This window comes from Drosophila mojavensis, unplaced genomic scaffold (assembly GCF_018153725.1).
Source record: "Drosophila mojavensis isolate 15081-1352.22 unplaced genomic scaffold, ASM1815372v1 contig_74, whole genome shotgun sequence".
Lineage (NCBI taxonomy): Eukaryota > Metazoa > Arthropoda > Insecta > Diptera > Drosophilidae > Drosophila > Drosophila mojavensis.
In genome coordinates, this window is record NW_025318899.1 from 23,230,888 (window position 1) to 23,246,055 (window position 15,168).

General features: G+C 43.3%; 1 long non-coding RNA gene across 1 annotated transcript; it reads right to left on the minus strand.

The window, feature by feature from the left end:
• Positions 1-384: 384 nt before the first annotated feature.
• Positions 385-10,992, minus strand: LOC122757478. The gene is made up of 2 exons (XR_006357526.1): positions 10,908-10,992; positions 385-3,110 (listed from the first exon to the last, which is right to left on the minus strand). It is a non-coding gene; the product is annotated as an uncharacterized LOC122757478 (long non-coding RNA).
• Positions 10,993-15,168: the final 4,176 nt, after the last annotated feature.

Consider the following 15,168-nt stretch of genomic DNA (forward strand, 5'->3'; position numbering starts at 1 on the left):
GTATCTGTGTCTGTATCTGTATCTGTATCTGTATCTGTATCTGTATCTGTATCTGTATCTGTATCTGTATCTGTATCTGTATCTGTATCTGTATCTGTATCTGTATCTGTATCTGTATCTGTATCTGTATCTGTATCTGTATCTGTATCTGTATCTGTATCTGTATCTGTATCTGTATCTGTATCTGTATCTGTATCTGTATCTGTATCTGTATCTGTATCTGTATCTGTATCTGTATCTGTATCTGTATCTGTATCTGTATCTGTATCTGTATCTGTATCTGTATCTGTATCTGTATCTGTATCTGTATCTGTATCTGTATCTGTATGTGTATCTGTATCTGTATCTGCATCTGTATCTGTGTCTGCATCTGTGTCTACTTTAAGTAGGATTTCGTATCGCACATCTTATTTCATTATGTGGTCATTATTCGTTATTATTATTATGTTCAATTTATTGCTTTATAAGCGCATTTTAATTTCTGCCTTTCGCCGGCCAGCACAACAAATTTATGTAGCTCACAGTTGGCGCTCAACACTGCCACGGCTATGGCTATGGCTATGGCTATGGCTATGGTGACGGCTACGGCGTCATCTTGTGTCTCGTAAAAAATGCATAGCACATACGATGATGATCAACGGTCTGCCAACTGTCGGACGTGAATGACTGCGACTGCGTCTGAGTGCGACGAGAAGGCTGTCCGTTTTCCATGTGCCATGTCCGTTGTCAACAAAGTCTGTCGGCTGTCCGTGGTCCGCCGGCGATTGCTGCTGCTGCCGGCCGTTGCTAGTCACGTCAAATGTCTTTTGTGAAAGGCAACCAAATTACGAGCCCACATAAACAGATACACACGCGATGCATGCCAACTGCAATGATACTAGCTGAAAGTAAGACTTCAGACACCATCAGATAATTCAACAGAACAAGCAAGAAGCTCTTGCAATAGTAACAAGAGTATGGCGCGTGAGTTTGATGAGATGACTTCTATGCGATTCGCATTTGACTATTTATTGCATTCAATTTAATTGAAGAACAAGTGTAGACGAAGAAATGATCTGTTTGCCCTTAAGAGAAACTGAAATAGCCTAAGGTTTGCCCTTAATTCTCATGAATTTTAAGAAATATCCTTTAGTAAATTTGGGGTTCACAATAGGCAGAAATGCAAATCTAATGAAAATGAGTTAAGGTATGATAGAGCAAATAAAGAAGTCATACGAGTCAGCCATACATGATTGAATTGAAGTATGGTTGCAAATACAAATCGCTCTTCCAGATTTTCTCTCTCTTCCTGTTCGACAGACACTTTCAGCCAGTGTCATTGGGATTTCACAATTTGTGAGTGTAATTTGTTGAATAGAAAGGATTGATCTGCAGGCTTGGCGCACTCGCGTGTAGTGTCTATTATCAAGTCGCAGATTTGTAATTTTTTCTTCTTCTTCCTTTTCATTCTCCTGCTTTTTGCTGCTTTGCGACTGACAATTTGGCGCGGCGAACGTTTGATGCTGATTGATTGCGTCTGTAACTAATCTGTACATTTATTGAGCTATCTGCCTGGCATTTATAATTCGAACGGAGCTGAAGCTCGAGCCGTCGCGTACCAAAAGTTGACCAATTAAAAGCAAACGGTTTTTGTAACGCAATTAAACGGCATTTAACGGCAACGACGATGGCCAAATGCTGTGCATGCAAAATCGCTTCCTCATTGGCAGGCAACGCACATTAAAATTCCAGCGGACCAACATAAATTTTCGCACTGATTTCTTTGGTTGCTGCTGCGGTGGGTAGAGGACAGCTCTGTGTGTGTGTGTGTGTTTGTGTGACCAGTTCCAGAACATGTTGTGCCAGCATTTGGACATTGAACATGGCCACGCAGCAAGCAACTTATCAATCGTGCCACCGCATTCAGATACTGATGCAGATGCCGATGCCGATGCCGATGCCGATGTCGATGCTAGAGTCGATGGTGATGCAGATGCAGATACAGGTACCGTGCGGACCCTCCCAACAGGTTACAAGCAGTCAGCTACAAGTTTGCTATTAATTTGCCCACGCTTTCCTCGCATCCCTCCCCCTGCGGCAGGCTGCTTGCTTTTCAGCAGCTGCCTTGTTGAGTTGTCAGCTGGCAGCAGCAGCAGCGGCAGCGGCAGCGAATGAAACTTTGACTGCGGCTGGCGTCTTGGCGCGTGGTTATTAATGAAGTCAATCAGCAATTTTGACAGAAATTTATCTATAAGCGTCGGCATTCTGCCAGGCAACATGTTGCACAGTCACACACACACACACACATACACCGACACAGACAGACAGAGACACTCGGCTACAAGTTGCTAATTTTGCGCGGCGTTGAAACATGTTTACAGGCAACTTAGCAACCTGGCAAGCTGAGGCAACCTGGCAAGCTGGGGCTAACTGACAGCCTGGCACTCAGTTCCGAGCCCGAGCCCAGCGCTTTTATTTATTTAATTTAATTTTATGTTAATTTGAAACCTGTTTAATTACCAAGTGGCTTTCGTGCTACCCTTTCGCATGCTTCACTAAAAACTGCAATCGAGCATTGGCTGCCACTGAGTGCGCTACAGAGCTCGATTCCAGATGGCTTGGCCTATTTCGTAAAACTGAATATTTTAAGTGCCATATACGAGCTGTTCTCTCACTTATCGAATTGGCTATTTGATCATTTAATATATCGTTTGCATAGCTATTATTTTACTTACGGCTGATTGGCGCTGGCAGCTCGGCCGGACCTGGGACCTTGCCTATCATAATTGCGGTTGTTATCCAGTTAGCTAAGAACTAAAATATCTATATGACTATTTGCGAAGCGCCGTGATTATCTGGTCATCAGCTAACAGTACATTTAATTATCGTCATTTGTTTGGTGTGCAAATGATTTTCGTTTTTGTTTTTGCTTTGCGTCTGGCTGCCCAGCCCGTTTCGCCCCATCGCGGATTCTGCTTAATGGCCTCAATCAATTTACGTTTTATGTTGGCCAAATTAATATTTAGAAACTAGTTTGACGCTCTGACACCAGGAAAAAGCTGTCCGCTCGCGTAGTCATCGAGGCACTGCCAACTGGACGAGCGACTTGCCATGTTGTCTGAGCCAATTAGCTGCAAAAAGGAAATAAACAAATATTGTGTATGATTAAATTATTGATTAATTGTTCAGCCGCAATTTGTGCGAAGATAATGTCGCTCAATGAATCAATATGTATGTGGGAATATCACTCCTTGATTTCAATCAATTATAATAGTCTAAAAGAAAATCGTTCATCGATTGGCATTTTTCACTACATTTAAATTGATAATAATAAGAATAATAATGTATTAAATGAGTCTACAATTGTTTTTCCTATTTACATGGATATTTCCTGCTTTGTTTTGCTCGTTTTATTCGACTGCTCTTTCGCAGTGTTTTAACGTTTAATTTTCCAGCGATTTTTCTCTTATTTTCCGGCTCTGTCTGCCGCCCTCAACTGCCTTTGCCGCATTTTAATTTCACTTTTTGCAGCAAATTTTTCTATTGCTTTTCCTCGCGTTTTCCTTTTATTTTACCCAACCTCGACGACGTCGACGCAGCCGGCAAACTTTTTAATGTCGCGCGGCTGCTGCAGCTAATTTAACCGGCGTGGCGGGTGGCTAGACGTAGGCGCTGGGGTGGGCGTGTGCCTCGACTTGGCGCGCAGACTGTGCCAGGCAGTGTCTTGCTGACTCGCCGCTGTGGCAAGCCAAGTCAAGTCTGCTCCTTCGTCCTTGGCGCGCTGTTCGTTCATTTTCTTGCAATGAAATTAAAAACGGCAAGGAGTCGTTGCACAAACACACGCACAGAGAGACAGAGAGAGCTACTGAGCGAGCGAGACAGTGACAGAGAGAGAGGCAATGACACCCAGCATTGGGCTGCCTGCAGCTCTCAACTTTGCCGGCCCACAGGACTAAATGAAAATGAGTAAAGTTTGCGTTTTTCGCACCCACAAGCAAGAGCAGAAGCCGGAGCAGAAGCAGGAGCAGGAGCGAGAGCAGGAGCAAGAGAAGAGAAGGCCAGCCGGCAGTCGGGAGAGCAGCTCTTCTTGATTATGCACTTTCTCGCCGCCTACGTCAGCATCGTCATTATCATCATCATTATCGTTTGGCTCTTTTGCTTATTAACCCAGTTTCAGTGTTTCGGCTGCTGCTGTTGCCACACAGCTGCGGGCCATGCCTTGCTCTGTCTCTCTCACACACTCTCTCGCTTTGCCGCTCATTTATGCGGGCTGTGGTGTTTATTTTTTGTGTCCTTGTTTTAATTTAAATTTTTGTCTGGTCTACAGTTCGTGCGTTTTTTTTTTTTTTTTTTTTGCCTTCGTCTGGTTTTCCTGCTGGCAATTTGGTGACGTCGTCGATGGCTTTTTCTCTTCCTCATTCTCTCTCCGCAGCTGCTGCTGCTGCTGCTGGTTGCCGTGGTTTATGTCGTCATCAGTTGCCTGCTTGCCTGCCATTGTTTCTAGGTCAAGAACTTTACCGGCTTTGCGACTTTTTCTGTGGCGGAGATTCCGACTGATGATGACATTGAAATTCCGGCACTTGCGTGACTGACAATTAAGCGTGGGCGGTAGGAGTGGGCGTGGCTCGAACAATAGCCCAAAGGCGTGAGTCAATTAGCATGTTCGATTAGAAGCGCGAGCGAAGCATGTGTTTAGTTGGCTCAACGAGGCGTATACTTAATAATTGAGTTTTAATTGCTGTGCACTCGACTAGGATTCGTATTTTATTCATGCATATCAAATGAAATCATTTGTCCAGCTAGAAACAGACAGACAGGACGCACAAAGGGACGGAATTGATGGACTAGCTGCCGTGGTCGCTTTTGGCAACTGTCATGCAAATGGCAGCACGCACTATAGTCATCAATTTGGCAGCGTTCGCGGCGATGCTGGCTGGCTGGCAAATCCCTGAAAAACCCAGCCAAATTGTATAAAAAACTTGGGAAAAATGAAAACCTCCCACTTAAAGCTTAAGCAGAGACTTTGACATCGTGTGTTTGAGTTTGAAATATTCGCAATTGCGAATCCCGACGTATTTGTCACAGGATACACACACAGATAGACGCACACACATTATGGTACATATACATGTATATATAGGAGTGTATACTAGTATTTAGATTGTAGACTCCGCCGAGGAAGACATTATTATGATGGAATCCCATTTGTTACAAGGCAAATGGCAAAGCGAAAATAGCTGCCAGTGCCAATGACAGCCGAGACTTGATGGGGCTGACGGAGCTGCTGGCGCTGCCGGCGCTGCTGGGGCTGCTTGGGTGGGAGGATTCTTATAAATGGAGAGAGATGAGCTCGCAAGTTGCGATGCGCGCAGAGTAAATTATGCTAATGTCTAAATAATGCATATTCGATGATGTGGGAGCGTCGATTCAACATGCGCAAGCTATATACAAGATTCTTATATACGCGCACATGCATGCGTATATATAGATAGATATACATCTATGTAGAGTGCGCATTGGCAGTTGTTCATTTCGTTATTCAGTTAGATTGGCAGTGCGTGGATATTAATGGCTGGACAGTAGCCGCAAAGAGCTGTATAAATCACATTTATGTTCGGCTTCAAGTGCCGCAACTAATGATGGAAATAAATTCACGGCGTTCGCATTCGCGGGCGACAGTAGCTGACTCTCAGCTGCCAGCTGCCAACTGGCAACTGGCAACTGCCAGGAGCAGGAGCCAAAAATAAAGAATAAAGAACACTGAATGGTTAGCAACTCGTGGCAATGGACATGGGAATGGCGCTTGGGTCGGGAGGTCAGGCGAGACTGTCGAGACTTGGCTGCTTTTGACGCCGGGCCAATATGCAGTAAATCTGCCAAAATGTGCCTCTAGATTTGGCAGCAACAGCAGCAGCAGGAGCAGGAGTAGCAGCAAAGGATCCTGTTGTGCCTGCGCGAGCTCCATCCTGCCGTCCTGCCGTCCTGCTCGCCTCTGATTGCTGCTTGGCCGCGCTCTTTGAAATGGGTTACATATTTTATGCTTAATATTTTACATTCTATTTCGCTGATTCGCGAATGCAGAGCCGAGAGTGAAGGAGAACCCAAAGGCAGAGGCAAAGACTGTGCCTTTATGGCGTCCAGAGAAACGGAAACTTTCAGCTGTAGTTCCCTTGCTCACAGGGAAATTGAAAATTTGCTCAACAGCAACTGATTGTTGTGTTTAGTTTCAAAATGAAACGCAAAGCGTGCAGATAAAACCCAATTATAGCCGAGGCTCTTCGGCCAAACAGTTCTGCGGCTGCCTCAGCAGAGAACATCAAAGAATGCAATTTAAAAGTTGCCAAATGCTCAGCTACACAGATTACAACTATATTTTATGACGGCGGGCCCTACCAGCCTGCCAGTCATATATCTTTCGATTTGATGTGGACTGACTTTACTTTACGCACTCGCAAAATGTGAAATGTTCCTCCCGAACCTCAAAATAAAATCGATAACAATTTTTCGCAAACACAATTTGCTTATCAAGCTCTGGCGCTGCAACCCTCGGCCGTCAACCCTGCAGAAAAACCCTGAAGTGGGGTTGGGCTGGGCTGGCTTGGATTGGGTCGTGGAGTACTCGCTCGCTGGCTGCCTTTCAATAAAACGCAAAACACGACTTGAAGCTAATTTGCATATTTGCGAGCAGTGCGAAACACGCACAGAGTCGAGTGCAAAACTAATAAAAATTTGTTTGTAGGTGACAGTAAAACTGTGGCCCAGGGTGTCCTCTGACAGTCGAGCAGGCCGACTGCCTGACTGCCTGACTGACAGACTGGCTGACTGACGATAGCAAAAAAAAATTTATGCAAATTTTTGCGATCGAACACATGCGACAGCGCACACAGCTCGATCGAACTGAGGAGAGTAGCATGTAGCATGCAAAAAAGGATACCCTGTTAATTTGCATAATCGGCAGGACGACGGATTGCGCTGCCTGTTTCCAGTCTGCCTTGTTAAAGGATTTGCGAAAATAAAATTTTACTTTCAACCGTTCTCTCTAATAAGCAAATTGATTGCATTGTTGACTTGCTGTGTGTGCGAGTGTGTCTGTGTGTGTGTGTGTGTGTGTGTGTGTATCTATATTTGGGTAAACAGCCTTTCGCCTTTGAGTAGCGTGACAGCAACTGACAGCAGCAGTCAGACAGTTGGCAAGAAAACCGAAGTGAAAATATTTGAAAATTGGTTTTGGCGGCGCACCTGACAAAGGGAAACAACAACGAAATCTATGCAAATACAAGCGCAGCAGATAGCAGCCAAGAGATGCAGATAGCCGAATATCGGATGCTCTCTGTGCTGGCTGTCGGAGTATAGACAGCCGTGCAGTCATAACTGTTGTTTGACTTTTGCAAGGACAGACAGACAGAGAGGGTGGGAGAGGGGGAGACGAGAGGAGCTGGTGTATGCATAGATATAAATTCAATTCACTTCAAGATGCGCGACAGCCCAAAGAAGATACGGAATCCGGCACAGGATGCGGGCGTGTGGCAAGTGGAGTATTTGGCAATCCTGTCAGGCATTTTCTACATTCTGATATGTAGTCGTATTTTCGTTTGCCTGCTAAAAAGGATTACGCTAACACAAAGCAGTCGCGCAGACAGAGATGGCAAAGGAGCTGGGACAGACCCAGATAGAGACAGCCACAGCCACAGCCAGAGACAGACAAAGCGATAGAGTGATAGAGCGATAGAGAGGGAGTGGCAAGTATATAGAATATTTGGATTTTTGCACATGCCAATATGAAATGCAGACCCAACCAACCAACCAACCACCCAACCTCCCAGCTCAAACGAACCACTCTCGGATTTTCATGTGTGTTCCACGCTTTTGTCGCAGTTTTCCTTTTTTCCTTTTTTATTTTTTTTTTATTTTGTTGCTGTCGTTGTCGTCGTCGCTTTTTGCTTTGTTCGCCAACGCAATCACCCCCGCCATAGACGTGTGTGTGTATCTATAGACATGTGTGTATTCGAGTATGCGTGTGCGTGTGCGTGTGCGTGTGTGTGTGTGCTTGTGTGGTTGTTTGTATTTGTACAGCAACCATCAAACATTTGCTTATGTCTCTTGTACAAGAAAAACGTTAAATTGTAAGCGTGTGCGTGCGTGTGTGTGTGTGTGTGTATCTGTTTAGCTGTGTGCGTATGTGCATGTATTTGAGCGGGTGTAAGCAACAAATTTGCGAAAGCCAAAAGAAAATGGGCGAAAGGGGGAGTTTGTGGGCGGCAATTCCGCCTTTAGTTAGCGGGTTGAAACGTTTTAGATTGAACTATGGCTGCCATAAATGGCTCTGCATCGCATATCTAAAACGGCTTAAGTGCAGATTGATGGCAATACACAAAGAGGGAATCAGCATACCAGAGAAAGCAGATAAAACAGGGTAGATGTGTTTCACAAATATGGATGAGACTTTATTGATTTTCTTTATATTTGCAGAATAAATAAAAAAGAAATTCTATGTCTGCATATGCATTTTATTATATTTGAAGGTACTGATTGTTAAGTAATTGATTTAATTAAATTTTAGCTGAAGTACTACTGTATTATATTTTGGGTTTAAGCTTATAATCATAGAAAAACTAGGTGAATATTATTTGCCGTTGATAAGTGATTCTTCATATTCACATATCCTCTCATATTCATATATATAAAATATATACTACTAAATTACTAAGTATTCATTATATATATTCATTATATATATAATACAATATATTAAAATATATGAAAATATTTGTACAGCAAAGTTCACTTTACTACGAATTTCCTAATCAAAAAAAAATTTTTTTTTTTTTTTGTGTAGTTCCCATTGCTTTGCAATGAGCTTCCCTTTTTGCGAGCTATATGAAGCATTATCAATCCCCCTATCCTCATGGACTTGTTAGCAAACTGCGCGTCTATGCTCAGCTACTAAGTCCATAATTGCCAGCGGATACGTGTAGTACCTCACTCAACTGCTCGAAAGTCTGAATCGATAATTGACAGCAGAGTCGCTCGGAGAACACGATTTGCAAATAACGTACTTGAATTTGCATAGGGTTTGCCAAAAATGCGAAACAATTTATGCAAATTAGCTGCAACTCTTTGCAATTAAATCGCAAACCCAACTCAAAGCCAGCAGCTGCGCAACGAGCCGAGAGCCATATATGCACATATATTAATCAGAGTCCTATTCCACTCAGGTAGACGGAAAGCTCATTTGCATAAAAACAGTTCACGAAAAATAAAAAAATAGAAGAAGCAAAAAATGAGAGTGCGTAGAAAGTGAAAGGGGTAGTTAGACAGCCAGGGGTAAGCCCTGACCCAGCCGTCGCTCATTAGCATAAAATTAAACAAATCACGGCAAGTAGAGAGAATACAAAATAATATAATAGAATGCAAAAAATGTTCAGGCTGAAACGAGAAATTCTGATGCTCTCTGGCAGCTGGCTGTGCCTCTGTGCGCATCCTTGTTGCCGCTGCCAACGCCAGGTTCAACGAACTGTCTCACTAACCCAAATTAAAATTATGTTAATGAACGCCGAGCGAGGCCGGCAGCCAAATCACGGCCAAGGACGACGGCAGCGTTATCGCTTTTTTACGTTCGCCCTCTGTGCTTTTCGTGCTGCCTAATGAGCGCGCGTCGTCGTCCTTCGTGGTCCTGGCTGCTCCTGTTACAGACGGCGCTCATTAATTTTGCCGTCGCGTTTTCTCATGCATTTGCTTTGCTTCCATTTCCGCAACAAATTTCTCCTCTTGTTTAATTTTCGTGTTTCATTTTTCATTTTGTACCGCGCTCATTTGGTAACGTCACAGCTCATCACACGTCTCTCTCTCACTCACTCTCTCTGTCGCTCTTGCTATTTTCTGCCATCTCATTCAGAGGCTCGGCCTCTGCTGCTGCCACTGCCTCTGCCTCTGGCTCTGCCACTGCCTCTGCCTCTGCTGGGAGCAGCGAGCCCTGCCTTCACATAATTAAGATTTTAATTTATGCAATTATTTTACCGGCTGCGAGAGTCCTTTTTGCTCTCGTTCGCCCGCTCAAATGTAGGCCAACATGCTTCAACGTGTTTTGCTTTTTTGTTGTGTTCCTCAGTTTTTTCGAAAGTGTTTGATGTGAAGTTATTTCGCTGTGTTCTTTCGATGGGTGCGGTTGAGTTTCGCGTAAGCTCCTAACTAACTGAATATTAAAACTTCCCATATAATGAACTCAAAATAAAACTTAATTAAAAGTCTTGAGTTGCGTGAAATATGTGAAAGTGATATAAGCTCATTTATCAATTTTAATAAGAGTAATGTGTAATTAATTGAGTCTTATATGGAACTAATAGCAGTTCAGAGCTTACAAAATATAATTCACTTTTAAATAAAATATATTTAATATATGAAAAACAGTATTATTATATGTATTGGTTTTGGAAAAAAAAAATCAGTTTGATCTGATATATCGTGTTTATGAAAAATTATAAAATATTCATTTCATAATTTCAAATGATTTTGATTTAGTATTTATATTCGATTAATAAATATTTGGATTTTTTTAAAACTCATTTTATTCTTTAATTTTTATTTACTTTTTTTTATTTTTATTTTTTTTTGTTATTTTTGATTTTTTTAAAATTGTTATTACTTTTTTAATTATAATTTTAATTTTTAATTCCCTACAATAATACATATTCTCACATATCGTTCAACTTTTTATAAAAATCACTAAGTTGGCTATTTCAAAGTTTTGCAAACTTATTAAGGACTTAGTTCCGAAATGCACACATATATAATAAATATAATAAAATAATTTAAGTATTCCAAATTATAAATGAATTCATATAAATTTTGATGTGTTCAGACAAACTATAATTGACATTTTTTGTTATCAATGTTTTTCACTTTGTTCTTTAAGCACATAATACACTTACCTGATATAGAAGTAAGTGTTTAGTAACAAACATGATCGCAATTAAGTTTATTTCAAACTCAAAAGTTTTTTAAAATTCGTAAACTACTTTTAAAATTTTTATTTAATTTTTTTTTGTATATATTCTAAACTGTTTATGTTGTAAAGGCTCACAGGTGAATCACAGTTTTGCTTTCTTGACATTAATGTACTATCCTTCGCAGCAGTAACTTTCTTTAGAACGCACACAACCGAACCGATACGCGTCGCATTAAGAAATGATTGCGAATTTGACTCCAAAAACCACTTTGGCGCTCAGTTCAGTTGAGTTCAGTTGGCGTCTCGTCGCGTTTCGCTTTCTTATCGCACACACACGGATTGGAATTGGAGTAATCGCGTAAGAAGCAGGCGTTCATGGAGCAGACGCCGTCGTCGGCAGCGACGTCGCTGCCACAGAAGAGATTCGAACGAATTCACATCGCAGACACAAAGCCGCCAAGCTTCAAGCGAGTGTCTTCAAGTGTTCCGTAACTGAATTCGCTTCGAGACCAAGTCTCAATCGCTGCCTGAGCCTGACCAAGCCAGGACAGGATAGGACGCACCAGCCGGGCGCAAGGCCCAACTAATACTGCCCACAGCAATGTTGCTTGCCATTTGTTTTCAGCGTGGACGACGACGACGACGACGACGACGACGACGTTGTTGCCGCTGGAAGCAGCCAAGCAGTCGAACTGCCACCCCCGAATGGCCGTCAAGTGCTGCGCTGCCGGCAGCGACGGCCATGAAGTTTGAGTTTGAGTTTTGCGCAGGCGCACTTGACGCCTCTGCGTGCTCTCTGGCCGAGCGGCAGCAACCCCCTCAGGTGGGCACTTCTCCTGCGCGCTGCTAAGCAAAAAACTGCAGCACGCTTCCAGGCTTTGAAGCCACAGCCGTCTCCATGGAAAGCGCAGTGCGTGGTATGTGTGTGGTGCGTGCTGTGTGGTACGTGGTGCGTCGGATGTGCTACCCCTCGGCCAGAAATCCACCACGGTTTTGGAACCAAGCTGGCGACCATTCGTTGCCACAGTCGCTGTTGCTGTCGCTTCTGCTGTGGAGCTGAAGCTGAAGCTGAAGTTGCGCAGCCGACGCAGCTATAAGGAGCAGTCAGGCCCATCAATAGTTAGAAGAGCTGGCGCCTTATCAGGCAGCTGCCAGGCCACGCATTTTGTCATTTTTTGGTTTTGCGCACGCAACAAAGGCAAACAGAGGCGCCACGGCGAGGCCGAAATGGGGCACGGGTACGGGAAAGAGGACATGGTTACGGTTGTGGGTATGGGTGTGGGGTTCGAGGCGTAGGATACGGGATGAGGCGGCGCTAAACTGAGCAGCTGAAGTAGAAATGCTTATACGCTGGGGATTTGAGCTTTACAAGCGTAACAAAATATGTAAAAAGAAATAAAGAAAAGCCCTGGCATGAGAGCGCGCACACATACCCAGACAGTAAATTGTGTGTGTGTGTGGGTGTGTGTGTGCGAATGTGTGTGTGGGTGTGTGTAGCTCGCGTATCTATGAGTTTCCTTCCGTTTGCCGCAGACATTTGCGCCAAGTGTTCGCTGCAGTTGATGAATGATAGATGGATTATGATTTTGTTTGGCGTAAATTGAATTTCGCATATTTTTTACGCTTTACAAGCGACTGCTGTCACCCTCGCCTGCGCCCTCGCCATGGCCCTCGCCCTCGCCACTTGGCAAACACAAAAAATATTTAGACAGCGTAAATATTTAAAGCGCCATCCACAGCCAAAAAATAAAGTAGAGAAAAACTAAAACTTAAAGTTGGGTTCGCTGAGTGGCGAGGCCTTTCAGCCGCTTCAAGCTGTCAACTTTTTCGATAGCTGCATTCGTTTGCGAGCGGAAATCAAGTTAACGAAGTAAAAATGTAAAATGCAACAGCAGCAACAACGACAACCGTATTCAGCATGCCACTAGCAGAAGCAGCAGCAGCAGCAGCAGCAGCAGCGGCAGCAGTAAAGGGAAGCCTCAAATCGATGTGGAGGCTGCACCAGGACCAAAAGTAAACAACTGCAAAACGACTTTATGCTTTAAGGTAAACCAATTGGTTGAGCTGCAAATGGAACTTACAACTATTTTTATCTGAAATCTTGAATAATTAGTTTGATAATATTCCATTTTTAATATATTTTAAATGAGAGCCGAAGCAATTAATATTTTTTGCATATTTAAGGCAAGTAATGCAAATTTGTCGCAATATCTTTGACCTTGAGCACGGCTGGCCAGATTAAAATCTTGAACTGCACGGCTAATGCAACTGGAACAGAAGTGCCAGACTTGAGTTGGCATCGTCAGTCGATCCACTCGGCTGTGCCACAATTTGATGTAAGCCCTGCGTTGTTCGAGGCACTCTGCCAACTGCTCGTCAGGAGCAGCACTCAAGCACTGCTTTTGTGTTGTTGTTGTTTTTGTTGTTGTTGCTGTTGCTGCTGTGTTGCATGCACATAGTTTTATGGATCAGCTGCAACTGCAATGGCAGGCAATACCCGCCCAGGGGTAGGTTTAACTTTCAATTCTGATTCGTTCGCATGCCCAAGCCAAAGGCAGAGCTTTTGTTAGGAATGCGAACACCCACACACACACAGAGAGAGACTTTTTAAGTAACATATATACGTATATATAGAGTCATGGACTGTTTGCCGACTGTTGTCGACTGTTATAAGCAGCAAATTTATATTTCCATCTCATACTTTTACTCACAATTCGTATGCGTCATAACTCAATAAGCAGGCAGCAAAGGCAGCTGCAAGAGCAACAACAACAGCAACAGCAACAACTGTAATCCTAATGAAACTACAACACATATTACGTACTTGTATTGCACTAAAGTCGGATCCCCTAGCAACATTTGCATGCAACAATTTGGCAAAAGAAAGCAAGAAAGATGGAGGCAACTTCAGGCAACTCCTGGCACAAGTCAGCAGGACTCGGTTGCACATATGGAAACGAATACAAGGAGCCACTCATCGTTGGCATCTTGTTGCCTGTAGTGGAATTTATTATAAGATTCTTTTCCTTTCTTTATGTGAATGCAGCAAGCTTGTTGTTGTTGCTGCTGTGGTTGTTGTTGTTGCTGTTGTTGCCTTTGCCTGCATGAATATTTTCTACAACATTAAAAGGCATTTCGAGTTATTTGGCTTACAAAATATTTTATTATAATTTGTGTATAGTTGGTAAAGAGCGGGAGGGGGAGTGGGTGAGGGAGGGGCGAGTACGACAAGACGAGAGGAGTGCAGACACGCCACTCCATAGCCGAGTAGTTGGCGATTTTGTGCACTCAACTTTGGCATCCAATAAGCCAAATTCCTGAGCAGCGACTAATGACCGTAAAGCCGCTGGCAAAAGCTAATCAGAAGTGGCTTGGGCATCTGTATGCGTGCGTGTGTGAGTGTATGTGTGTGTGTGTGTGTGTGTGTGTGGTGCGGCAGGCAAATTGCGTTTTTAGTATCATTAATCTGCCACACTCGGCGCAGCCGTCAACGCCAGGCATCGACTCAACCAGAGAGATGATATGCCACCCAGTCCACAAAAGGGCACATTAATTTCCTCTGCCCGCCGATAGAGGCATTACCTAGGCGGAGATCTGCGCGAACCGATAGCTTTAGCTGATTGCACAAATGAATCGGCTGTGCAGCTGGCGGAGAACCGCGCGGCCCGCCCACACTCATCTGACCGTGCGTAAGCGTTTACGCAAAATGCGCTGAGAGTGATTAGGTGGCATCCTTTGAGAGCGCCGTGGCAGAGACGGGCTCTGTTCGAGCAGGTTATTAAGAACTGGCTGCCAAATGCGGCGTGGTATATCTCCATATTACGCATACGCAGCGTGTTGCCTTATGGCCGTTTGATGTCTCAACCGGTCTGGATGTGAGCGTGTGTGTGCGTGTGTGTAGCTCTTTATGATGACATGACGAACATTTATGCAAAATGTTAATTTAAAGCCAAGTTGTAGACATTAGAAGCGCTCAGCGTGCTGGTTGCCCACGTGTTATTCTTGTGTTTGGCAGTAAAACATTGCCACAGTGGGACGAGGCAAATGTCAACTCGTTTGCATTTTAAATAAGAAGAAGAACCAGAAAAAATAAAATAAATATAATAACATTAATTACCTGTTTTTTATGGTTTATTTTAAATTGATGCTACAAATATAAAACAAATTTAAATTAAATTAAATTTATATTTTAATTTCAATAAAATTTTGGTAAGCAAAAATGAAATAGTAAAATTAAATTACTT